The sequence below is a fragment of the Temnothorax longispinosus genome, chromosome 4 (assembly GCF_030848805.1).
Source record: "Temnothorax longispinosus isolate EJ_2023e chromosome 4, Tlon_JGU_v1, whole genome shotgun sequence".
NCBI classification, from domain to species: Eukaryota; Metazoa; Arthropoda; class Insecta; order Hymenoptera; family Formicidae; genus Temnothorax; species Temnothorax longispinosus.
The window spans coordinates 10,186,919-10,213,838 of NC_092361.1; the positions used below are offsets into that span (position 1 = coordinate 10,186,919).

Sequence of the window (26,920 nt, forward strand, 5' to 3'; positions counted from 1 at the left end):
AATGTCAGCATTTGAAGAAGCAATGTTTCACTTGCATAAAGAAAAACTGGGTAAAGAAGATGAGCGAAACAGAATTGAACACGAATTGAAACTAAAACTCTTAGAAATTGAACACAATAAGAATTTAGAATTAATAGAAGAGAAAAAAAGTGCAAGAATTAAAAATAAAACTTTTAAAGATAGAATTAAATAAAAAATTAGAGAATTTAAATAATGTAATATAAATAACAAACATTGACAAATATATAGGCATAAATATATTAGTTTTTATATGAACAAAATATTATAATGATAACACAATATTAAGATATAGAAAATAAGATGAGAAAATTGTTTAAGAAAAATGTAGTTTAAAATGGAGTACATATTAAATAATAGGAGTAAATATGGAGTAAATATTAAATAAAATTAGGATTTCCGGTTCCGGCGAGTAGATAGCAACAGGTGTGCGTGTGGCAGAGAGCAATTTTGAGGTGGAAAAAGGATTGGAGAAAGTTAGAGAGGTCAAGAGCGGCGGAACAGGGAGACGTGGAGGAGCGAGAGGGCGGAGGCGAAAGGGTTAAGAACGGGAGGAAGCAGTTAAGAGGAAAAAGGTAAGGAAAGGGACGGGTGAGAGGTGACCGGGTGGCATAGAATACAGATAGTATAGAGGGGCGACTGACAGAAAGGCGGTGTCGAAAGCGGGCATAGACTAACGCGGATATAGAGGGGATAAATGCTATAAGTGCTTTCAACCATAGGCATAGGAAAGATAACCAATAGGAGGGAAAGGCTAAGGGAAAAGCGGCGGATGGAGGCAGAGAAGGAATTAGGAATAGAGATTGACCAGCACGGAAGGATAGGAAAGAAGAGGGAAGACGAAGGGGAGAGGAAAGCAAGAGGCAGGCCTACAAAGGCGGAGGAGCTTGCTAAACAAAGAGGAAGGGCGGACAGCCTAGGATCGGTCAAAGATCTCATTTTGAAAAGGAAAAGAAAAGAGTTAGAGGAAGAAGCGGCCAGAGCAGCAGAGAAAGAAATTCTCGACAAATTTAATGAAACGAGAAGGACCAACAGATCACCGCCAGCGAAGATAAAAAAAGGAGAAGAGGGTAAAGGAAGGATGGCGACAGAGGATCTATTAAAAGAGATACTGAGGAAAATGGAAGAACAGGAGGAGGAGAGGAAAAAAGACAAAGAAGAAATAAAAAACGAAATAAAGGGAGTAAGGGAGGAATGGAAGAGAAGGGAGGAAATATGGGAAAGGCAGAAAAAGGCACTAGAAGAAAAGGTAAAAACGATGGAGGAGAAGATAGAAAAATTAGAGATGAAGGGCGCAGAGGAGAATGAAAGCAGGAAGTTGATAGAAAAAATGAAAGAAATAGAAAAAAGTGTGGAGATGACGGAAAGAAGAAGAAGAAAAAATAACATAATCGTAAAGGAGGAGAAGTTAAGAAACGTTAAAGAGAGAAAAGAGAATTTCGAAAAGTTGATGGAAGAACTAAACAATACAGAAGGAAGCATAGAAGAAATACAAGAAATAGGAAACGGGGAATACAAAATGAGACTCTTGAAATGCAAAAACTGGGAAGCTAAAAGAGACATCATGAAGAAAAAGAAGGAACTAGGAAGGAAATATGGAAGCTTTCTGGATGACGATCTCACCAAACAGGAAAGACAAATACAAACAGAGATAAGAAAGATAGCAAGAGAGAAGAGAGAGAAAGGAAAAAGAGTGACAATTGGTTATCAAAAGATGTGGGAGGACAACAAGGAATGGAGATGGAACGAAAGCAAAGGCAGACTGGAGGAGAGGGAAGACTTTCATAGGTCACAACGAAGAGAATGAAAACAAAGAATGCGAGGAGGATGGGGAAGGTAAATGGGAGGAGGGAGGGAGAGCGGCGGGAAGTGAATCCAGAGTTGAGGAAGACGTAGATATAAAGAAAGGGGAGGAAGAAAGAGGGGGGAGGGAAGAGACGAAGGTGGTATTCTGGAATGTAGCGGGAATAATAAATAAAGATAGAGACTTTTGGGATGGGGTAAAGAAATGGGATGTGATTATTATGATGGAGACATGGATGGATAAGAAAGGATGGAAGAAGATGAAAGAGAAACTACCAAAGGAATTTGGCTGGAGAGCACAAATAGCGAATAGGAGGAATAAGAAAGGTAGAGCATGCGGAGGAATGCTAGTAGGTATAAGAAAAGGGATAGAAGAAATAAAGGAGGGTAGAGGGAGGGAAGAAGAGGAAAACAGGGTCGAAGTCAAGCTAAGAATAGGGGAGGAAATATGGAAAATAATAGGAATATATGTAAACAAAGACATTGATAAGAAGTTAGAAGGGTTGAATGATTGCATAGAGGAGGGAAAAATAGGAGTAAGGACCATAATAGGAGGTGATTTTAATGCGAGAACGGGAGAGAAGGGAGGAAGGGAAGAGGAAGATGAAGAAAGTGAGAAAGAAAAAAGGAGAAATTCTAAAGATAAGAAGGTGAACAAGGATGGTAGGACGCTACTAGAATTTATAGAAGAAAGAGGATTGATGATTTTAAATGGTTGCACGAAGGGAGACGAAGAAGGAGAATACACATACACGGGAGGAAAGGGTGAAACAGTTATAGACTATATTATAGGGGATGAGAATAGCAGAGAAAAAATAGAAAGACTAGAAATAGGGGATAGAGTAGAATCAGACCATCACCCGCTAATACTGTGGATAAGTGGCGGAGCGAAGAGAACACAGAGAGGGGAAAAGATAGAAAGGACAAGAAGAAGAGGAATATGGAGCGAAGAAGGAAGAAAACACTTCGTAGAGAAGATAGGAAAGATAGGAGGAAACAGAAAATTGCAGGAGGAGATAGAGGAAGGGGTGTCAAAGATAAGAGGAATACTAAAGAAGAATGAAAAGGGGGAGGTCAGGGGTGCCAATAAGAACAGAAGAGGATGGTGGGATGAAGAATGCAAGGAGAAAAAAAAAGAAGCGAGGGCAGAACTAAGAAAGTGGAGAAAGGGAAAAAGGGAGGTAGAAAGATATAGAGAAAGGAGGAGGAAATACAGAGAAGTATGTGAAAGAAAGAAAAAGGAAGAGAAGGAAAAGATGATTACAGAGATAGGAGAAGCGAGATCGGAAAGTAAGGTATGGGAACTGATAGGTAGAGTAAGGAAAAGAAGGAAAAGGATAAACGAAGACATAGGGCTGGAAGAGTGGAAAAATACTTCATGGAGCTAATGGGAGGCGTGGAGAACAGGGTAGTGAAAGGAAAAGGAGGGAGGGACAGACAAGACGAAGAAGAGATAGAGTTAGAGGAGGTGAGAAATGTAATAAAGAAACTAAAAACAGGAAAGGCAATAGGTAAGGACGGAATCCCGAATGAAGTATGGAAATATGGAGGAGAAGAGATGGTGAGGTGGGCCTGGGAAATATGTAAACGAGTATGGAGGGGAGAAGGCTGGCCTGAACAGTGGAAGGAGGGTGAGATAATACCTTTAGTGAAGAAAGGAGAAGGAAAAGAGGTAAAAGACTACAGAGGGATAACGATTATGCCCTCAATGTATAAGATATACACGGCGGTATTAGCAGAAAGGATAAGGAATGAAGTAGAAATGAAGAACTTGATTCCCGATAACCAAGCAGAATTTAGAAAAGGAATGGGGACGATGGACCAGATATTTACGCTAAACTATTTGATAAACAGACATCTAGGAAAGGAGAAAGGGAAGATGACAGTTCTATTCGTAGATCTCAAGGCGGCGTTTGACTCTGTAGATAAGGAAGTTCTAATTAAGGCAATGAAAGAGAGAGGAGTAAGGCAAGGACTGATAGATAGGGTGGAGGAAGTCCTGAGAGAAACAAAAAGCAATGTAAGAAGGGGAGAAGAAAAAGGGGAATCATTCTGGATGGCGAAGAAATTAAGACAGGGCTGCCCGTTAAGCCCGATACTGTTTAACTTACTAATTGCAGACATAGAGGATCACATGAGGAAGGGCGGATGGGGGGGTGTGAGTGTAAAAGGGGAGAAGATATACACCCTAATGTACGCAGATGACATAGCAGTACTAGCGGAGGAGGAACAGGACATGAGATCCATGATAAGCAGGCTTGAGGGATACCTAGACAGGAAAGGCCTAACGCTGAGTACGGAGAAGACGAAGATAATAAGATTTAGAAAAGGAGGAGGGAGGAAGAAGAAATATGACTGGAGATGGAAGGGAAAGAAATTAGAAGAGGTCAAAGAATTCAAATATCTGGGGTACACGCTGATGGCGAATGGAAGGCAGGAGGCACATATCAGAGAGAGAAGAAGGAAGGCAGCAAGGGTGATGAGGGAAGTGTGGGGAATAGGTAAAAGGATGTGGAAAAAGGACTGTAAAAGAAGGATCTGGCTGTATGATACACTGATATGGACGGTGATGGGATACGGGGCTGAAATATGGGGGTGGAAGGAAAGGAGGGAGGTAGAAGGGATACACGAGAGATACCTCAGATGGACACTCGGTGTAAACTGGAGGACCCCAGGGTACATGGTCAGGGACGAACTAGAAAGGGAAAAAATGGGAGCCAGAGCGAGCAAGAGAGCATGGAAATTCGAAAGAAAGCTGGAAGAAGGTAGAGGAGGAAAAATAGCAAAGAAATGTTTGGAAGAAATGAAAGAAAGATGGAAGAAAGAAAGGATAATAGGAAGATGGGAGCAGGAGAGAAAGGAATACTGGGAAGGTATCGGGGTAGAAAAGGGAAGGGAGGAGGGACTGACGGAGGAGGCAATAGAACACAAGGAGAAAGCGAAACAAAGACAAGAAAGAATGGGAAAGATTATGGAATCGAAATACAACAGGTGGTATAAACGAATAAGGAAGGATGGGATACCGGAATATCTAAAGAAGGGCTGGGAGGAGGCAAGATGGAACAGAATCGCAAGGTTCAGATTGGGCAACGAGATTAGGGAGGGACTATACTGGGGAAAAGAGGAAGACAAAAAATGCAGGATATGTGAGAAGAAGGAGGAGACGTGGGAACATGTCTGGGAAGAGTGCTCGAGATGGGAAGATTGGGAGGGAGAGAGTTGGCAAGACGTGGTGGAGAAGATAATGAGTGAAAAGGGAGAGGGAGAGGAATGGATGAAAGCAATAGAAGAGATGAGGAGTGGGGGGGGAGGAAGGAAAAAGAGGTTGAAAAATAGATGGCTAAGAAAATTTTTAATTTCAGATAAGGTCAAAGAAAAGGGGAGCACAGGACAAAAGGAAGGAATGGAATTCAGAGCGAAGGTGACGGTAGAGAGAGAGATGCTGGAGAAAATGATAAGGGATCAAGCAAAGGAAACACTGAGAGCACTAAAAGAGGAATTAAAGGACCAGAGAGAGGAGATAGAGAACCTGAAAAGAAAAATACGCAGGCTAGAAATGGGCGTGGGTAAAAGGAAGAGGGACAAAAGCGCAGAGAATAGGGGCAGGCAAGAAGAAATGAAATGGTGGTCCGACGACGATGAGAGGAATGAAGACGAGAGAAGGAGGAAAAACATAATAATAAGGGTAGAGAGGAACAGATGGATGGGAAAGGGAACGAACTGGGAGAAAGTGAGGCAACTGCTCTCGGAAGAACTGAAGTTAAGAGTAGAAATGAAGGAAGTGAGCGTAATAGGGCTGAGAGGAGAATGGCTCACGATGCTGGTGAGGCTGGGAAGTGAAGAGGAGAAATGGAGAGTATTAGAGGCAAGGAGGAGGGCAGGGAGTAGACTAAAGGTCAAAATGAATGAAGACAAATCTGTAGAAAGAAGAATTAGAGAGGGAGAAGAAAAGAAGAGGAGAAAGGAGAGGAGGGGAGAAGATGATGGAAGAACAAAAGGATCAGAGGAGGATGAGATAGCAAGCGAGCTAGAGAAGAGCCTACTAATGGAGACGGAAGAGGAAAAGGAAAAAACAAAGGCTGAGTAAGAAGGAAGAGGAGATCAGGGGAATACGGGAGCGGGTAGCGGGGGACCGAGGAGCGAAGAGCCGCCCGGTTGAGGAGGCGCGGTCACCATGGCCCGAGCATAGGCGAAAGCGTGCTGTGGCAGCGACGGCGTTAAGAAGAATGCACTCTCCTGGTATACCGGTTCACACCAGGCAATGCTGGATCTCATGAACAAGTACGAGCCAAAGGCAACACGTTCTCAATGGTGCGAGAGAGATGAGATTTTTTATTATTTTTATCATGCTCACTCTTCTCGGAGTTGCGAGATATATCACCGATGTTGAGGAGAATACATGCGAGAGGATGTGCATATTCGAGTATCCGCAGTATGTGAGAACATCTTTCAAGTGCGTTGCCGCGGCGGCGGCGCGCCGCTGATATTAACGGAAAATAATGTCCGCGGCGGTGGCATGCGCACGGAGGACGCAGAGGCACCGTGGAGCGACACGCAAAACGGGCGGCTCGGATTCGGATGGATCACGCGCAGAGGGACTGCGTCACGTGTTGCGGCCCCTGGCTCCTGTCTCCCCAGATAGCGAGTCACAGCAAGACTGATGATGTTTTTCTTAAAATGTACAGGGTTGGGTACGTCCCGAAAAAACGCCGATGTTTTTCTTTTTTGTTGAAGTTTATTTTTATTTTTATTTTTGATAATGGCATTTTGATTGTAAAGGGTTGGGTACGTCCCTGAGAAAACGCCGATGAGCCCATGGCAGGGACATATGTACAGGGTTGGGTACGTCCCTCCAAAACGCCCTTTTGGACCCCTTTGGGGTAATAAAGAAGCTCAAACTAACTATTAAATAAAATTATTTTTGAAATTAACTGTGAACATGATCATGTTGTGATATCTTGTCTTTCTCTTGAAGAAGGCAATTTTCAAGCAGTTGCAATAAAAAATATGATGTTAACGTTGCAAGAACTGATCAGCCAAAATGCCGTTGTGCAAAATCCAAACGGAATGCTGCGCCAGGTCGTTCTGTTGCATGTAGAACAACAGCAGGTTGCTCTTCATCGCTTTGATTTTCTTCATCATCAATTTCTGTAACAAAAGCATGTCATATTTTAAATGCAGTAATGTTATACTTGAATGAGTTTTATTTACGCATATATATTTATATTTATATGTTAATATATGTAGATTTATTCTTAATGTAATATTTCTTAATATAATATTTTTTACATTATAGTTAGGATCTTTTTATTATGTTTTTGATTTAAGATATGCGCTTACCATATTCGAAGTTGTTGAATTGTTTTCGTATGTTGAAGAGAATTGCCATAGTAATAATTGCAACTTTTGCTGTCTCCGGATTAATCTGCATATTGTTTTGTAGTGCTCTAAACATCCCTTTCCATTCGCCAAAACATCTTTCGACGGTAAGACGAGTGCGAATATGGGCCCAATTATATCTATTTTGAGTATCAGTTTGAGGCTGTAGAAAAGGTGTTAACAGATATGGTCTGCAAGGATAACCTTCATCACCTAACAATATTCCTGTCATTCTGCGTTTTTGTAATATAAATAACATATATGAGTTTCTTGTTATGTAAATAAATATTCTTGTAATATAATTAGAGATATAAATATTTATTATAAATATTCGTTATGAATATAATTGTGTAGACTTTATATAATTATAATTACCTCAAACTCCTCCTTCAGACGACTTGAGTTCCATATTCGGGAGTCATGAGCACTGCCTCTCCATCTGGCAACAATATCTAGAATTCGACGCTGTGCATCGCAAACCACCTGCACATTTATAGAATAGAAGCCTTTCCGGTTTATGTACAACATAGCTCGTTCTTGGTTGGGGCATTTAATACGTATATGAGTACAATCAATGCATCCAATAACTTGTGGGAAACCGGCTATGTTGTAAAATTTCATTTTCAAGGCTTCCATTATATCTGGAAAATGTACAAAGTGTGGCAGATGAACTGCGATGGCTTTCGATACTTTTACCACAATTCTGGATACTGTTGGCTGTGATATTCCATGCAGATCACCTGAAATGACATATAAAAATTTATAAGTTTATATAATAAAGAATACATATACATACTTATAATTGTGCATTTTTATATAATTTACAAAAATAAATATATACATTTTTATATTGATATATAAATATTAATGTAATGATTTATATAAATTTTACAAAATAATTTATATAAATTTTATTTTTCTATTTTTTACTTTTATAAAAGTTCATCTAATAACTTAACCATATACAGAATATTAATTAAATTAAATAATACAAACCTAATTCCGTCTGATAGCATCCTTTGGCGTAAAATCGTAAAGCAATCAACACTTGTAACGCTGATGACACATCCTTCTCATGCCCTGCTTGAGAAGATAACCTTTCTTCAACTAAGCCTATCACAAATCGCACTGCTTCTTTTGACAGTCTGTAGCGATTTCGAAATTGAATATCATTAAATCTTTCGAATGGATCTATCCTGTGACGAAAAACCTGCGGCATCCTTTCTCCTATTTGCACAACATCCCGCACTTCCCGTATTTCATTAATTGCACGAATGTATTCCATTTTCTGTTTATTATAAATATCTGGCACAACTTGTTAGGTTAGTAGTATCTGCTTATACATGCCCCTGACCACTTTTATCGCGCGCTGCTAAGATATCAATATGTTAGCACGCTTTTAAGACTTGTAGTAGTTCTGAATAGCAATTTTGCACTAAACTCGCGTGATTATCGATTTTCTCTAACAGAGCGCTGCTATCATTGCGTTGTGAATACGCGCGCTAATAAGAGCGCTAACATCTCGCGCTAACATCGTTGTAAGCGCGTTCTGAATACGGGCCAAAACCCAATTGTAATTGATTCAACACATTTGTAAAATATACCGAACACTTTCCTTTGGCTTTGATAATCAATAAATAGCTGTAAAATGAAAAATGAAAAAAGACTGTATGTTAAAAAGGTAGATTGCATGTCGCATTAATTTTACAGCTATTTAGTGATTATTAAAGCCAAAGAAAAGTGTTCGGTATATTTTACAAATGTACAAATCAATTACAATTGGGTTTTATAAATATATCTTTTTATTTCAACGTAAAACCGCAAGAATTTTTGGCATGCGATTTCTCGCTTCTGACGTCATCCAACAAGGATAGAAGAGGCGAGTAGGCAGAGAAGCCTTAAGTCAATCTATCAGAAATATCCGTAAAAAATATTATAATAAATAATTTTTTTTTTAAATTTGTATAATATAAATACTTAAAAATGAAAAAAATAAAAAAAATAAAATTTTGTTATATTTAGATATTGTATTTTTAGTGTTTTATAACCATACAATGTTTTTCGCAAACGACCCATGTATACGATTGCAGAATTAACTACAAAGGAAATTTATTTACAGATTCATATAAAGAAAGAATGAGTAAGTTAAATATTCTCCAAGTCCAACCATACACGACAGATTCTGAATCACGAGGGATAGAGAAGACTCAAAAAGCAATAGAAAGTTTGAAATCTCGGGCAGATGTTGAAAAAATGCTGTCTAAAGAGAATAATGAGTCATCATCTAAACCAAGTACTTGGAAAATAAAGATAGATCTATTATTAATTAGCAGAGAAGTATTAATGATATTTTTAACATTTGTTTATCATTTTTAAGGTTATACAGACACATCTAGCTCTGATGAAGAATGGAAAAGACAAACAAAAGACAAAAAAAAATTTGTAATTGAAGATTCCGATGAAACACCTACACCAACTAAGCCGAAACGCAATATCAACATAAAACAGAAGACACTGAAAAAACCTGTTACCCAGAAAAAGTCAAAATCTCAAACAGTTTTAAAGAAATCAAAACAATACAAAAATATAATTAATGAACCATACATGTCTTCTGTCAAAAATAACATATCAAATACATCGTTTACATCCAGCCTACGAAAATCTAATAAGAAGACAGTTAAAAATTCGAGTACTACTACTGAAACAATTCAAGAACAAGGTATTTTTTTTAGTTATAGAATTTGTTTAATTGTATTTAAGAGGGAATCGTAAGCTCATGTTTATTGACCAAACTGAGCAACCAAAAAATGATTTTTTATTTTTTATATATTTTGTTCTGCTTTCACCTAATAACGAGAAGAGCGTCTTTCGAAAATATACAGTCTTTTATTGTGGAGAAAGATTTTCCATTTTGAAAATTTATGTTGAAGAATTTTGGTAAAATGTATTATGAGATGATGTATACCTACAATGTAAAACACAGATTGTATGCTCTCTTCAAAGCTGCTCTTCTCGTTATTAAGTGAAAATAGAATGAAATATATAAAAAATCAAAAATTATTTTGCTTAATAAACATGATCTTACGGATTATTCATAAGTCAATTTACCAGAAAAAGGTTCATGACATACGTGTATTTTCCTACTCTTTAACCTTTTATCATTTCAATTCAGCTTCTGAGGACGTTAACGTTTTTTCTGACGCACTGAATGTAGAATTCTCGGAAATGTCTACAGATACAACTTCATTAAAAAAAAGTGATTAATATTCTTATAATAATTTATAAACATTTTATATATGAAATATCTAGATTACTTTTATTTATGTTGCTAAATTGTATTAATATTTTGATTGTTCCGTCAGCTTTAACATTTCTTTATGTCGCCATGAAAAAGTTGACAATTGAAATAAATTTGATGAAAAATGACTTCCAAGCATTGTGTAACGGTATCGAGCGTTTAATGCTTGTCAAAAATAACCAAATTTCAACTCCAGCCTTTGTTGAAAAATACAACTTTGTCAAAATTCAATTTACTGAAGAATTTAAAACATATGATTCGGAGTTACAAACAAATAATGAATTCGCGAAGGATTTCGTAAGTATATGCTTTGCTATTGCGTTATAGTTTTTTTTAATTTGTAAATATAATTATTTTGCAGAAAGATGTATTAGAGCAGTTGATAGGATCAAATATGAAACAGTCTATTATCGCTGTAGTGAAAAAATTCCTACATCGTGATTTTGCCATAAAATGGACGGCAATAAAACTGTCAAATTACAAATTTGTACTGAAAAACACTCATTTCTACAACTCTCTATTCGGTAAGCAAAATTTTTTAAATCTTAAAATTTCTTATAATAAAATTTATAATTAAAATTATATAAAATATAAATTTTATTGTGAAAAAAGCTTTGAACGAGCGGTGCGCTCCCGCCCTTCCAGAGAGCAGCTTCCGGTTAGTGGCGTGCGGGGATCTTGGGTGCTCAGAAGAGTCTCGATCACGGTCGTGTTCAGACGTCGATTACGGTTTAAGATACAAAGTGTGATATAGAATAAATAGTGTACTCAGAGTGTTGAAATAAGTAAAAGAGATTATTTCCTGCCTATCTCGCCATATCCCGTAGCGTTTCAAGCGATATTTCCAATAGGTTATGGCCCAGGGCACGATTCCCCTGCGTGAGGAACACAGCAAAAACACGACACACGTGCATAGTGTGTGAGACGCCGGCGAAGGGCATAGGAAAAAGAGATAGAAGCATCTAGAAGATTAGAGGGTAAGTAAATAATATTCCTCGTTGCTGACGAGCAAAACGAGAGAATTCTCAGCTAATAAGAACGTTCGTTAAATGCCGTTAGAAGTTAGAAAGAGACAAATTCTTTTTGTTTTTTGAGAGATAGAAATAAAGTATAGTACAAAAGTAGAGATTTCCAGCTAACAAGAACGTTCGATAAATGCCGTTAGAAGAAGACAAAGTCTTTTGCTATTTGATAGAAGTAGAGAGTGATGAAATTAAAAGAGGATATGTACAATAGAAAAAGATAGAAAGATGCCGCTTGGTAACAAGCCGGCGACGTGCGCGTGCAAGTCCGATCGCGATCATTTGTTTTTCAACGCGCGGAACTTGTTGCTGGGCGCGCACAAACACATAATCGATTTCGACTAACAATATGGCATCGATACTAGATGGCTAGATTACGATACATGTAAATGTATCCGTATGCTAGATGGCTAGATTACGATACATGTGTATGTAAGTGTATGCGTATGTATAAAAACTCTATATGACTCTATATGAGTTTATTTTTTTGAAATCGATATGTATCGGGTCGGTAATTGAGCAGGACTTGCTGTGCGGTGTAGCTTGATTACTGTACAGGGAAGCCGCGTAAATTTGTATGGGCCCTGTGAGCGTGCGTGATCAATCCGAGCTCCCATAGATCTTTTCAGCAGTGCTGGGGATCGCAACGGAGAGTGGTGTGCGCGTACGGATAGCCCTGCAGAGGCGCGTGGTTTCTCGCTTTGGGGCTGTTGTGAATTGCAGTGCGTTCTATATAGCCTCATAAGCATTGTGTTTTTATTTTGTCGCCGAAAGAAATTTGGTGATAGAAATTGTAAATTATTATTTGTCAATTGTATGAATGTTGGTTTTATCTTGTCAAAAGAGGAATGCTAATGTTCAATTGATATTTAAATCCCGATATAGATGGAAAAAGAGACAGAGAATCTTTCGACGGAGGGAGAAAATCAAGACGCTTTAGTAGACTATGACAGCGAAGACAGTATGGTCACTGTAATAGAGAGAGAAAGAAATAGCGAGGAGACAATAAGAAAAGATAGAGGTAAGAGAGTATTTTTTTGAAAATAATGCAATTTAAAAGGATAATATATATATGTGCATTTTTAAAACTTTGTATAGAAGAAAAAGAGAAAAAAAAGGAGACTAAAGGAAATGGTGCAACACCAAAACACAAAGAGATCCCGAAAATTAGAGAAGATGTAACTTTAACCAGAGCATGGGTAGAAGATCGCCATATACCACCTATAGGAAGTCGAATGTTATATGAAAAACAGGAACAACCAATAGTGAAGATAGATGCAGTATCTAATAAATTAAAAGCGTCGTTGAAAAACTGGAAAAAGTTATGGCCCAAGCTAATTCAATGATGGAAAATATGGTAGAAGTCTCTTTTGCGAATCTCGAAAAAGAGAAAGTAAAACTTAAACGTTTAGAGGCAAGCAATAAAAATGCGCAGAATTCAGTAAAGAACAGTACACAAACGGTTAAAGAATTAGAAGTAGAGTTTAAAAAGAGAAAGTTAGATGAAACAACAGTCTGTTCAGCCGAAAAAGACAGAAGTTTAGAGACAATTAAAAGAACTTCAGAAGTGGAATTAAACAATCAAAGGTTGCATATTAGAAGAAAATATAAGCTGACGCAAAAATATAACTTTGATCTTTGGATGGATTATTTAAAATCCGAGTTAATGAATAACGATTTGTTAGATGTAATAGATTCAAACATTGAAAGTCCAGAAAATCTTACTGAATTAAAAGTTGCTAAGAGAAAAAGTCTAGTTAAAGATATAATATACAGGACCACAAAAAAAATTTTCGGAGAGCAACTGAGACCGCAGTAGACGATTTTTATAAATTTTGGGTAGCTAAAATCGAAACAAGGCCCCATTTTGCTTTAATACGTCAGGATTTTCAAGAAAGTAAGGTCATGTAGGTGAAAAACAACGATTTTTGGCGGTGTAACAGTGTAATCGACAGTCCGTTACAAAAAAAGGTGTGCTAAACAATTTCAACGCGCAAACATGACCTAAAAAAGAAGTTTGCGTGCATGCGCGTATGTCGCATTGGTTACCGCCGGCGTTAGCGTAACCCAAGATGTACCGCGAGGAGGTCGCACGGTCGGGTTTACATCTCATTGGGGTGCTTGATTAAAGTGAGTCCCTTTGCCTCTCACTTCTGTATGTGCTTTTGTGTGTGTGTGTGTGTGTGTGTGTGTGTGTGTGTCACTTGCAGAGATAAGGACCCCGTAGCTCGTCATTTTTACGGTATTTACCGACTCTAAACCCTCTCTACTCAGAGTGTGTGTGTGTGTGTGTGTGTGTGTGTGTGTGTGTGGAGGGGGGCACACACACACATTCTGAGCAGAGAGGGTTTAGAGTCGGTAAATACTGTAAAAATGACGAGCTACGGGGTCCTTATCTCTGCAAGTGACACACACACACACACACACACACACACACACACACACACACAAACCTGCGGCAGAGGAGAAACTGCTACCAGGCGCGTCTCCATGAGAATTGGAGAACGCTCGCTGTCCTTGGATGACACTAAGAGACTAAGTCTCTCAGTTGATAAGGTACAGAGGGTAGGAGTTAAATAAAATACGCTCCCGTGAAACAAACTCCCCTATAAAGGGTTCGGTCACTCCATCTGACCGTGCAAGATGATCGTTCCCTGCTGTAACTCACTGGAAGTGTCCGGAACCCGTGTCGATTATTTCCGACGATGTGGGCTACGGCTGATGTGAGCTTGCTCTGCCGAGGTGTAAGTTGCAGCAGTGGATCAGGAGCCAGTCACCTCGGGCCTTGATCAGGAAGTACGCAGTGAGTGATAGATATCGGATCTTCACCGCCCCGAGCGAGTCTAGTCCGTCCGTGTATTCCGGGACTGGCTAAGTGTCGACTAGGCCTCAGAGGACTGGGGTAGGAGTACTATCTCCGAGGGTACACCCGTTCCTAGTTATGACAACCCGCTCCACTCCGTACGATGCGCTGGTAAAACAAAAATAAAAGCATGGAGAAGAATCAGGAAATAAACAAGAATTTTAGTGGGCCTCACGCCCAAGAAGCAGCGATTACAGCAAGCGCTGAAATGAAGGGAACGCAAGCGCTGGAACGCCTTGAAAAGCTGACCAGCGAATTGCATGAGTTAGTCAAATCAAAGGTCAACATCCATAAGGAGATAAAGACCAAGACAACCAGTGTAGTTAACGCCCTTCAAAGGTTTAAAACACTGGATGAAGAATGGCAGTCATCTCGACGACTCACTCCCCGTGTTACTCCGGAGAAAAGCAGTCAACCTACTGCTGAGACGGAAGAAGCAATGGACACCGGAGTCGATGGTGACAATGAATCTGTCGCTGGAGACAAAAGCGAAACTGGCACCAAGTCTAATAAGAGAAAGTACCGAACCTCTCCGGACCCAACGGTCAGCCAAGTCACGAAGAGGAAGAACTTGAAGAGGAGCCCACTGCAAAGGGCAACAGTGCAGAGCGGCGAACATAAAAAGACGACTGCTTGGCAGATTTTTCAGTCCAAGAAAGAACTGAAGAAGCAAAGAAAGGAGCAGCTCCCAAAGCAGCCGCCAACGGGACCCCGACCTGAACCCAAGCGAAAGAAACCGCGTAAATGGATCAGACCGGATGCTCTTATTATCCGACCAGCCCAGAAGGAGAAATACGCTGACATCCTGCGGCGAATAAAGACGGACGTCCATGATGACCAGGCCCGCTCGTCTGTAGAAAAGATCCTTAAGACCAAGAGCGGTGACATGCTCATCACCCTTTCGAAGAAGTGCACTGACAAAGGTCAAGCATTGCAGAAGGCCATTGCGGGCATCCTCAAAGAGGACGCTGAAGTAATCTGCAAAGGACCGCAAGAAGTCATCGAGATACGAGACGTGGATGACACGACAACGAAAGAAGACATCCAGACCGCTCTACGAAAAGAAGCTGGGGGAAATTGTGAGATACCACTGGAGGCAATCAAGATCCGTAAGGCCTACAGAGGTACTCAGACTGCTACAGTGACTCTACTAGCGGTTGTAGCTCAGACACTGCTAGGAAGAAACGGCAAAATAAGAATCGGTTGGGTCAACTGCCGAATAAGAGCAACAAAGAGACCGATCCAATGCTTCAAATGCTGGAACTTTGGACATTTTGGTTCCCAGTGTAAAAGTGAAGTGAACCGGTCTGATCTGTGCATCAGATGCGGGCAAGAAGGGCACAAGATCGCTGACTGTAAAAACCCAGCTAAATGCGTACTGTGCATTGAACGTCACGGCGCAGAGAAGGCTGCCCACCATGCAGGCACTCACAGATGCCCGGCCTTCCAAGAAGCGCTCCAGAAGATAACAAACACAAGAACATGAAGATATTACAGCTCAACCTCAATCATTGTGAGGCTGCGCACGACCTGCTCATGCAGACCGCGCGCGAACTTGAGCTAGACCTAGTACTAATAGCAGAGCCATACAAACACCTGAATACCCAACCTTGGGAATCGGACAGCACCACCAAAGCTGTCATCTGGTCTTGTGGCAAATCTCCTTTCCAGGACGTAATAAATAATAGAGAAGCTGGATTTGTGGCAGCATGGGTAGACGGTATACGTTTCTACAGTTGCTATGCACCGCCAAGTCTCTCTACTGAGCAATTCGCAGATTTCCTTGATCGGCTAATCGAGGATGCAAGACAATATTACCCCGTAGCAATAGCCGGTGACTTCAACTCCTGGGCGATAGACTGGGGTAGTAAGTTCACTAATCCACGGGGAAAGGCACTACTCGAGGCAATGGCCACACTAGATGTTGTCCTCCTTAACACCGGTGAGACACCAACATATTCAAAAGGAGAGGCAAGCTCAATAGTGGATCTTACGTTCGTCAGCAGCAGTCTAACTAGAGGAAGCTTTTCTTGGGAAGTGATGAACACCTATACAGCCAGCGACCACAGCGCAATACTGTGGGAAATATCGACTGGTCAGAACTCTAGAAGAGCAAACAGACGATTTAATGCAATTGGATGGAAGGTAAAATCCTTTGACCCAACTGTTTTGATAGCAGCTTTAGACAGCGACCAGTTTGTCGCAAGAAGTGCAGAAGAGAAAACGAAGGAACTAATAAAGAGAGTGACCCAGGCTTGCGACGCCTGTATGCCCCGGAAACGTGGCATAAATCGAAGACCCTCGGTGCACTGGTGGAACGATCACATTAGCGCCCTTCGTACAGAGTGTCTCAGGAAAAGAAGAATATCACAGCGTGGCTTCCGTCGACCTAACTCTGCAGAGCTGGCAGAGTACAAAAAGGCCCGCCTGGAACTGAATAAAGCCATCAAAGATAGCAAAAAACGCTGCTGGAAGGAGCTCGTCGAAGAGGTAGATAAGGATCCATGGGGCAGACCGTACAAGGTGGTCATGACCCACCTGAAGAGCCAGCCAATGCCGTCACCTACGTGTCCACAGCTTCTAGAGAGGATCGTAACTACGCTGTTCCCTCGACAATGTGAAGTCACATATCGACATGAGCAGACTAATCCTGAAGACATCCCAACTGTTACGCAAGATGAGCTGATGGAGGCATGTAACCGTGTAGGGAATAATAAGGCGCCGGGATTGGATGGAATCCCAAATATTGCTTTAAAAACATCTATCAAAGCAGCGCTGGCATTATTCTTAGAGGCCTACAATACGTGTCTCAAAGAAGGAATCTTTCCTAAAAGGTGGAAGCAACAAAAACTTGTACTGCTCCCTAAAGGAAGGAAGCCGCCGGATGAGCCATCATCTTACCGTCCACTCTGTATGCTGGACACGGCAGGTAAGATATTCGAACGTATAATCCACCAAAGGATAGAAGCAGTAGTCGACCCACTTCTAGCAGACAACCAGTATGGTTTCCGAAAAGGAAGATCAACCCTAGATGCAATTAACCTGGTTGTTAGTACGGCCAAGGATGCAGTTGCAGGGAAAAAATGGAGGGGCGGAAAGAAGAAATACTGCTTAGTGGCCACTCTAGACATTAAGAATGCTTTCAACTCTGCCAACTGGGACTGCATTATGCGAGCCCTTGAAGAAATGAACGTACCAGAATACCTCCGTAAAATTGTAGCGAGCTACTTTACGGACAGGGTCCTTAAATATGACACGAAAAACGGCCCAGAAGAGTACGCAATCACCGGAGGAGTACCACAAGGCTCAGTCTTGGGTCCCTTACTGTGGAACATCATGTACGATGGCCTCTTGAGAATAGCCTTGCCAACAGGAGTCAAACTTGTGGCATATGCTGATGATGTAGTAGTAGTGATCGTCGCGAAGCACCTTGAAGAGATAAATCTGGCTTTCGACATCACATTCAGAAGAATTAACATGTGGATGAATACGGTGAACTTGCAACTAGCTCAACATAAAACCGAAGCAGTGCTGATCACAAGCAGAAAGCAAATTGAAACGATCAAGCTAAATGTTGGAGAGCACGAAATAGAATCACAACCATTTATACGATATTTGGGAGTGTTGATTAATGCCCGACTTAATTTCAAGCAGCAGGTCGAACACGTCAGTGCCAAAGCGTCAGCAGTGAGAGCTAGCCTCGCACGACTGATGCCCAACGTCGGAGGCCCAAAGCAGAGCAGAAAACTACTTCTATCATCTGTAGTCACATCAGTGCTCACATATGGCATATCCATTTGGGCCGACGCACTAGACATACAGGAAACATGGAGAAAAGCGGGTCCAATTTATCGACAGAGCGCTCTGAGAGTAGCCAGCGCCTTCCGCACAATATCAGAGGAAGCAATGTGTGTCATTTCCGGAACTCTGCCTCTCAGAGTTCTAGCGGAGGAAAGACGGGCCCTCTATGATCGAAAGAGGTCAACTACCACACTAAGCGCTGAGGAGATTAGAACAGAAGAACGGCAGAACAGCATAAGCCGATGGCAACTCCAGTGGGATGCCGCAGAGAAGGGAAGATGGACACACCGTCTGATACCAAGAATTGACGTTTGGCTGAACCGGAGGCATGGCGAGGTCAACTACTACCTTACGCAGATGTTGTCAGGACATGGCTGTTTCCGAGAGTATCTACATCGCTTCAAGCACGATAATTCTCCGGAGTGCCCATCCTGCCCAGGAGTTACTGAAGATGCAGAGCACGTTTTCTTTGTATGTCCTCGTTTCAATTCACAGCGTAATGAATTGGAGAACATCTTGAATCAGAGAATCCAACCAGAGACATGGATAGATGCAATGTTGTCAACTCAAGCTGCCTGGAACGCCACAAGCACCTTCGTCACAGAAGTCCTTATAGAGCTGCGTTCAACGGAGAGGAAGAGAGCTAAAGAAAGCAACTAGAAGAAACGATGAAGTCATCTTAGCCACCAGAGGAAAGAGCAGTAGCTAGATCCTCCCCTCACGAAGTAATGCCTAACGGCGGTTTCCGTGAGGATCAGAGGCCAGAGTTTAAGGGGAAGTTTTTAGTCGGTATTAGCATTGACAAGTCACCAGTCAATGTTCGAGTCCGACATATCCGGGCAAAACACCTAAGCCTGGAATGCGTAAATGCATTTTTCTTTCACAACCCCTATAAAAAAAAAAAAAAAAAAAAAAACACACAAAAGCACATACAGAAATGAGAGGCAAGGGGACTCACTTTAATCAAGCACCCCAATGAGATGTAAACCCGACCGTGCGACCTCCTCGCAGTACATCTTGGGTTACGCTAACGCCGGCGGTAACCAATGCGACACACGCGCATGCACGCAAACTTCTTTTTTAGGTCATGTTTGCGCGTTGAAATTGTTTAGCACACCTTTTTTGTAACGGACTGTCGATTACACTGTTACACCGCCAAAAATCGCTGTTTTTCACCTACATAACCTTACTTTCTTGAAAATCCTGACGTGTTAGAGCAAAATGGGGCCTTATTTAGATTTTAGCTACCCAAAATCTATAAAAATCGTCTACTGCGGTCCCAGTTCTCCGAAAAAATTTTTTTGTGGTCCTGTGAATTAATCATTTAGATGAAAATTATCATAAAAGGATTTTACATGAAAAAAATCCGAAAGAAATTTTAAAGAAACTAAGAAGATATAAAAAGAGTGAAATAAATGTTACTCATGCATCGGTACGAGCTAGACTTTATCAAATCAAAATGGTAAAAGATGAAAAAGTAAGTAATTTTTGCGAACGCTTCGATTCAATAATTAGAGAATATGAATTATGTGAAGATGCGGTACCTCTCACAGAACAAGAAATTAGATCTGCATTCTATCAGGCTGTGTCAATTAATGTACCAGAGCTGAGGAATGTAGATTTAATTAGAAGACAGACTAATCTTAAAGAAATGAGCATAGACGAAATAAAATCTTTTATGATGCAGTTAGAGGCAGAGACTAAAAGTAAGATTGAAGAGAAAATAGAGAAACCTGAGATTAAAGCACAGAGAGCTGCCGCAGAAAAAAATACTAGACAGATTAAGTGCTACAGATGCAACCGAATAGGTCATATGGCAAAGGACTGCCCACTAGCGGAGTCAGAGGCCTGGTTCTGTTATTACTGTCAGGAGATACGAGGCCATAAGGGTGATAGTTGTCCGAATGCTGGAACTCAGGCGAACAGATTTAGAGGAAAAAAGTATTTAAATAAAACCGTTAATAAAAAGGGTAAGAGCAAAAAGGCACTAAGAAAGTAGATAATAAAGGGAAAATAACCAAGATACAAAACGTCAAGAAACCTATACCAACGAAAACAGCAGATGAAGGAGAATCAAAAGAAGGTAAATAATGTAAAGATAAAGTTATTAAATGTGCAAATAAAAATGAGCTTGCAGACATTTCAATAGATGGTAAAGGAGATCTTTTGTTGATGACAAATAAAAACAAAAAGAGAGTCATTAACAAATGTAATTGCAACAAAGGAAGTATCCGAAAATTTATTATCTCTAAGAAAGTTGGTTGATGCAGCGTTCAGTATTTATTTAGATGATAAATTGTTTAAAGTTTACAATAAATTGACAAATAAAATAGTTTTTGAAGGAATTTATGAGAAACTAAATTGGATTATACAATTTGAGGTCAAAAATAATAATATAGAGAATAATGATAATGTAGAATGTGCTGTGTATAGATGTAGAGCAGAAATTGTTCCACAGTGCGAGCTTCCTGAACAATTGCAAGCAAACATTTAGAACAATAAATTATCAATTTCGGAGGAGTTAGATGAGAGAGATAATGTTGGCTCTGCGATTGGGAGGGAGAATGAAGGAGAGCTCGCAAATGTGAACGAAAATATAGAACACAACAATGCTGAACTCGAGCAAGTCATTAAGTTAGAGGATATACAGACAATAGAGAATATAGAAGAAATGTGTGAAAGCTCAGTAACTGAAAAATTAAAGAAATTAGAGAAAATAAATGAGGCAATGTGTTATGGCATATTAGATTAGGCATCATGCATCGTTAAACTATTTAAGACAATTACAAAAAGTAGAAAAGAGATTAGAGGCTGTTTGATAACTCCATATTAGAGTGTAAAGTCTGTATAATGGCAAAGATGGCAAAACTGCCGTTTAAAGAAAATAGAAATAGAGCACAGAGATTTTACTACAGGTAATACATACGGACATCATGAGTCCAATAAAACCTACATCCTATCCAGGACGAAAGAGGTTTATAATCACTTTTATAGACGACTATTCTAGATTAGCGAAAGCCTACTCTTTGAAGACGAAAGATGAATCGGGAGAGGCTCTAGAGAAATATCTAATATCCGACAGAAATCTACTAAGAAAAGAAGAAAAGTTATGCTACGTAAAGTCAGACCAAGGCAAGGAATTTACGGGAGGTGCTTTTAAAGAGGTATTAAAAAGAGAAAAGATAGAAGCCATATTTGCACCACCGTACACTCCGGAACATAATGGAGTTGCAGAAAGGTTCAACAGAACGTTGCAAGAGAAAGTAAGAACATATATGTTCGACTCAGGATTACCAAAGAGTATGTGGGAGCTGACAGTTGACGCTGCTGTGCATGCGTACAACAGATCTCTACATAAAACTATAGAGTACGAGATCTCGTTGAAGAAGTTTTTCATCAGAAACGAGTTGTCATTTTGAGCAAATAAAGAGATTCGGATGCATTGGCTATGCAAGAGTACCAAAGCCTACGTCGAAATTCGATAAGAGAACTATTAGAGGTGTGTTGGTAGGATATACTAACACTGGATTTATACTCTGGCATCCAAGCACAAGAAAATAAATAGAGAGCCCTCGACATATGAAGAGGCAATGACCAGAAGAAATTGGAAGAGTACCTTATAGAGAAGCTATAAAAAGCTTAATGTATTTGGAGAATGATACACGATCTGATATAGCTTTTGCAGTAAATTATTTAGCAAGAAGACAACTAGAGCCCACGAAAGAAAATTGGCAAGATGTGAAAAGAGTCTTCAGATATCTTAGAGGAACTGCGAATCGAGGATTAGTGCTTAGAGGTAAAACAGATGTGTTAGAGTCACTAACAGACGCTAGTTTCAGAGATTGCATTGATTCTATTTTCACTGAAGGATATATAGTCAAATTATTTGGAGATGTGATAGCATGGAGAGTCTATGCCGTTCGTTTTACGAATCCGGCTTGAAGGACCATTAAATGTTACTGATTCACCATTCGTCACTTTTCGCTACGCGGGGGCAGGCACACAGATTAACAACTCGTCCGTATCAATGTCCTTTTATTATTTACATAGAACACCGCACTCGCGACATTACTCCACTTGCCCCGATTACGCGAGATTCACGAAGTGTCTCGTATAATTTCCGTGGGTTCACTGCTTTCCCGGCCGGAGCAAGCAAACGGTTCGCAGGTGCGGAACGCGTGATCAGCCGCTCGACAGCGAGTGATTCGACCAATAGAACTCGCGAGATAATTTAGAGCCAATAGGGCGATCTAGCGTCACCACATTCTTCATCATATATGAGCATATCGCGCGGCACCGCTCGCGATGCAAAAAAACGTAAATATACTCGGTTTGCGCTTCACGAGCGTTTGCGGACGATTCTCGTGTTCACGTTAAATATTCAATTCGCAACATATTTTTTTTTACCTAAAACTGATTATTCATTATTAAAAAAATTATTTATTATTTTTTACTAATTATTAATCTTCAAATAAGTAGTAATTTATTTTTTACAAACTTTATTAATTATTTTAATAAATAATTTATTTCTACAAATTATCAATTTGCAAAAAGAAATTAATTCATTTTTGTCTAAATACTAATTTTCACGTAACTAGAAATTTTTCTCTGACGAATTACCAATTTTTTGAGTAATGCGTAATTTATTTCTACCTGAATATTATTAGTTTTTACGTAATTAGTGATTTTTTGTAACTAATTATTAATTTGCTAATTTAGTAAAACTTTAGGTGAATATGTAGAAGAATGGCACGCTCTCTGATTCGTTTAACCCTCCTTAGTTACACTGGGTCAATTTGACCCGAGCCTCAACTTTGCTCGTAAATATCTTGCGCGTAATTTGAAATTTGGCGGGCATGACGCCCTCTAGCTGTAGTGAATTTTTTCGAAAAAAATTAAAAAAAAAACAAATTTTTGCGAATTTTTTTTATATGTTAAAAATTCCTGAGGCACTTCTTTTTTTATAGCTGTTTGAGATCATGCGTAATTCTCGCATGATTTTCAAGAAGTAAAGTCATCGCAACTCATATGCATTCTAGCGATCGAAAGGATAAAATATCCAACGCGGTATCGCAATCGCATTTCAAGCAGCCTCGTCAACATTAAATTTGTCGACGTTAAAGTTTAGCGTTGTCAAATTATAGCATAGATCTCTCTATCGCTCGCGTTCTGGAAAGTTCGCTAATTGCTTGCAAACATAGCCTCAGCTGACAGAGGGCACAAATAAAGTCAAGCCACCGCGCTCACACAATAGAAAGATTCATGCTACAAACAAAACGAGCGCAAACATGTAACGATCTTCTCGGGTCGTCACTTGAAACGGTGACGTATGCACGGTGACGTAGGCCGCCGGTGGCCAATCACCTCCCCGAAATTATCGGCAATTAGCCTAGAGGGAGGCTCGTCTCCGAGACGATAAAACGACCGCCGCCTCGGCGTGGGATCGAATTTCGCTCGTAGATCACCGCTAGTACACCGCTTATACCGCTTAAACCGCTTTTCGCTTCGCCATCCGCATTTTCGCATTCGCTTAACCGCTCGCCGCTTTTGCCGTGCTAAAGTCTGTGCGCGCTCCCGGCTCTTCACCTGAAAGGGACTGTAAAGAACTTGTATACAGCTGATTTACTTGAACATTATATACTTTATTGTTTTCTGTACTTGCTGTTCATCTTTGCTCTTTTTGTGGTCGTCTCTTTACCTCGCGCGATTCCGCGCTACCGCGCGCTCTCGAACAATAGCAATCAATTTAGCAATATCGCAAGTGCATTCGAGAATTTTTTCAACACGATCGGTGGATAAATGGTCAAATGGCGAACGATCAAAGTTCGTCTCGGGTCAAAATGACCCAGAGGGACTTCCTTGTTTGAAAAAATAGGTGTGACCACGGAGGGTTAAAATTTTCAAATTTTTTGTATTTTGGGTAGTAAAAAAAATTCTCAGAAGGAAAATTGTCGCTAATGTTCCGTTTGTTTATAGTTAATATTTAAAATATTACAATGTTGGTAAGTAAAGAAATAATAATTTATGAATGTACATATATTTCGCTTTTTACTATTAGATTATATGTTATTTACAACTTTATTCAATAATATTTTAAAATTATAACCTATGTTAAAGCAGAGAATAGAAAGCGTAAATGCAAGGTATTCTCTGCTTTAACCAAAAGCATAAACTGTTGTCTGCTTTAATTGTAATCCTTTAAATTTTCGTTCCAAAACATTTTTTGAATAACAAAAGCTATGTATTTGTATTACCAATTACATCTTAAACTGCAAGCAAGGACTGTTAGTAATTTGTTTTACTGAATATAATATATCAGACAACTATATTCAAGTTGTGTTGAAGAATGCTTGTATTAAAAATACGTTTATTGACTTCCCTCAGGGTTGCAAGGCGTTTTGTAGGGACGTTCCCAACCCTTTATTCCATTCTCATCCAATACTACCCTTTCTCCTCTTACTTAACCCTTTGGACCAACGGCTTAATGTCTCTTTCCGAAAGACGGAGCCCAGTTTGCTCCGCACAAGAGCCTATCTCGCACGGAGGGCGCAGTTTTTGGAAAAAAACTTTCCATGTTACATGGCTCTAGTGGACTCGAACCTGGTTCCTCAGATTACGAGTCTGGCGCTTTACCACTAGACCGCACTGTCACCTCTATGAATGCTAATATTGTAATCGTGGTAATTAGACTGGACACAGTCAACAGAGGGCCGAAAGACACACGAACAAGACGTGACCGATCGATATGGTTTTAGAATCTTCATTTCGTATTGACAGAAGACAAAAGTGTACTAAACACTCGCTATTGTCAGACTGACTGTAACGTTACATATTACATATTACATCCATCGATATAACCTTACACACATACACCGATTTACCTGTGTTAGTACGTCAACAGACTAAACTTTTACCTTATTTGGGCATGTTTATAATCCTAATGATCTACTTGGTTCTAACACGCGTGTACAAAACAAATGTATATGAGGTATCGAGGGAAGGCCGTGTGGGGGAAGTGTCGGAGAAGCACACGAGAATATTCTCACATCGCAAGATTTTGAAATAATAGAATATTTATTCATTTACATTATTAATATTACTTGTGCGTTTATCGATGCGAGAATAAATAATAGCATTCCGCAACACTCCACCCGCCTCGTTTAGAACGGTGAACAAAATACTTAAGTTATATCTATAGTCAAGGCACGTTCTTATTTTACTATTATAAACGACGCAATCTTATAACTAAATTATTTAGTTGGCGGACGATTCAACGGGCAGTTTGCACAGTTGCGTGATAGGTCGTTTGAAGACGGATTTTGCCGTTCGTACCGTGACTACTCGGACTAGATCGTCATCTCCAAGATGACATTGTACGACTCGACCTAGATTCCACTTTGTCGGGGGGAGATTAGGGTGTCGCAGAAGCACAAGGTCACCAACCTTGAGGTTTGCTTGTGGCGTTCTTCATTTACCACGTTGTTGTAGGGAGTTTAGATAGTCAGACGACCAGACCTTCCAAAATCGTTCTTGCAGTCGTTGAATCGTTTGCCATCGTGATAACCTATTTACATTTATGTCCTCCACGCTTGTAGTAGGAACAGCTTTAAGGTGTGAGCCGACCAGAAAGGGCCTCGGAGTTAGCGCATCAAAGCTATCAATATCATTGAATAGTGGAGCGATTGGACGTAAGTTTAGGATGCACATTATTTTACATAATAGCGTAGTAAACTCCTCAAAGGTCGGCGTAAAATCTCCAATTATTCTGCGTAAATGAAATTTAACGCTTTTCACACCAACCTCTCAAAGTTCGTCAAATTGCGGAGCGGCAGGCAGTATAAATTTCCATTCTATCTCATCAAATGCGACATGATTTTGAAGCTCAGGATCGCGAAGTATTTCGCGAATCCGCCGGGTCAATTCGCGGTCGGCACTCTGAAAGTTGGTCCCGTTATCGCTGTACACGATCGCAGGGAGCCCTCGGCGAGCAGTAAATCTATCGAATAATGCTAGAAAACAATCAGTGGAGTAATCGTCCGCGACTTCCAAATGTATAGAGCGTGTCGATAAACAGATAAATAGAGCGCAGTACGCCTTGTGAATTTTTTTACCTCTTCCTTTAGAGGTCCTGATACAGAACGGTCCTGCATAGTCTATACCGGTAAAAGCAAAGGGTCTGGCAGGTTTTACGCGCACCTCCGGGAGGTCGCCCATACGTTGACAGGATAGAGTGGCTCGCTGTCGCGCGCAAGTCACGCACTTTAGAATACAACTTTTTACTAGATTACGGGCGCTCAATATCCAATATTGCTGACGAAGAAGTCTAACATAAGTGTTAACTGTAGCCCTCAGTGCAGTGCACGGAGGTGCATATACTATAATGAGTTTTGAAATTCTACATTTAGGGAGGATTATCGGGAATTTCTCGTCATAGTTGAGCTCCGATTGCCGTAATCTCCCGGCCACGCGTAGGACCCCGTGGTCATTCAGGAAGGGATTGAGGGCAAGGATAGGACTATTCGACTTAACGATTCGGCCGTTTATCAGTTCCCGTATCTCTATGGCAAAGTGAATTCTTTGTACCTCCTTTATCCAGAATTGTTTTGCTAGGCGTATTTCTGTCGCCGATAAAAATTGTGTCGACATCTTAGTAGGGGATCTACAAGTATGAAGCGTGAATCGGCGTACGTAACGCCGTAATTCGCAACAGCTTGGACCACGAGAAGACGGAAGGAA

General features: G+C 40.3%; 1 protein-coding gene and 1 pseudogene across 1 annotated transcript in view; one reads left to right on the forward strand and one right to left on the reverse strand.

Moving 5' to 3' along the window:
• LOC139812081 (cilia- and flagella-associated protein 58) overlaps positions 1–26,920 on the reverse strand; it is a 346,663-nt gene that overhangs the window by 129,480 nt on the left and 190,263 nt on the right. The gene's annotated exons all lie outside the window — the stretch shown is intronic.
• Positions 12,406–20,678, forward strand: LOC139811420 (uncharacterized; annotated as a pseudogene).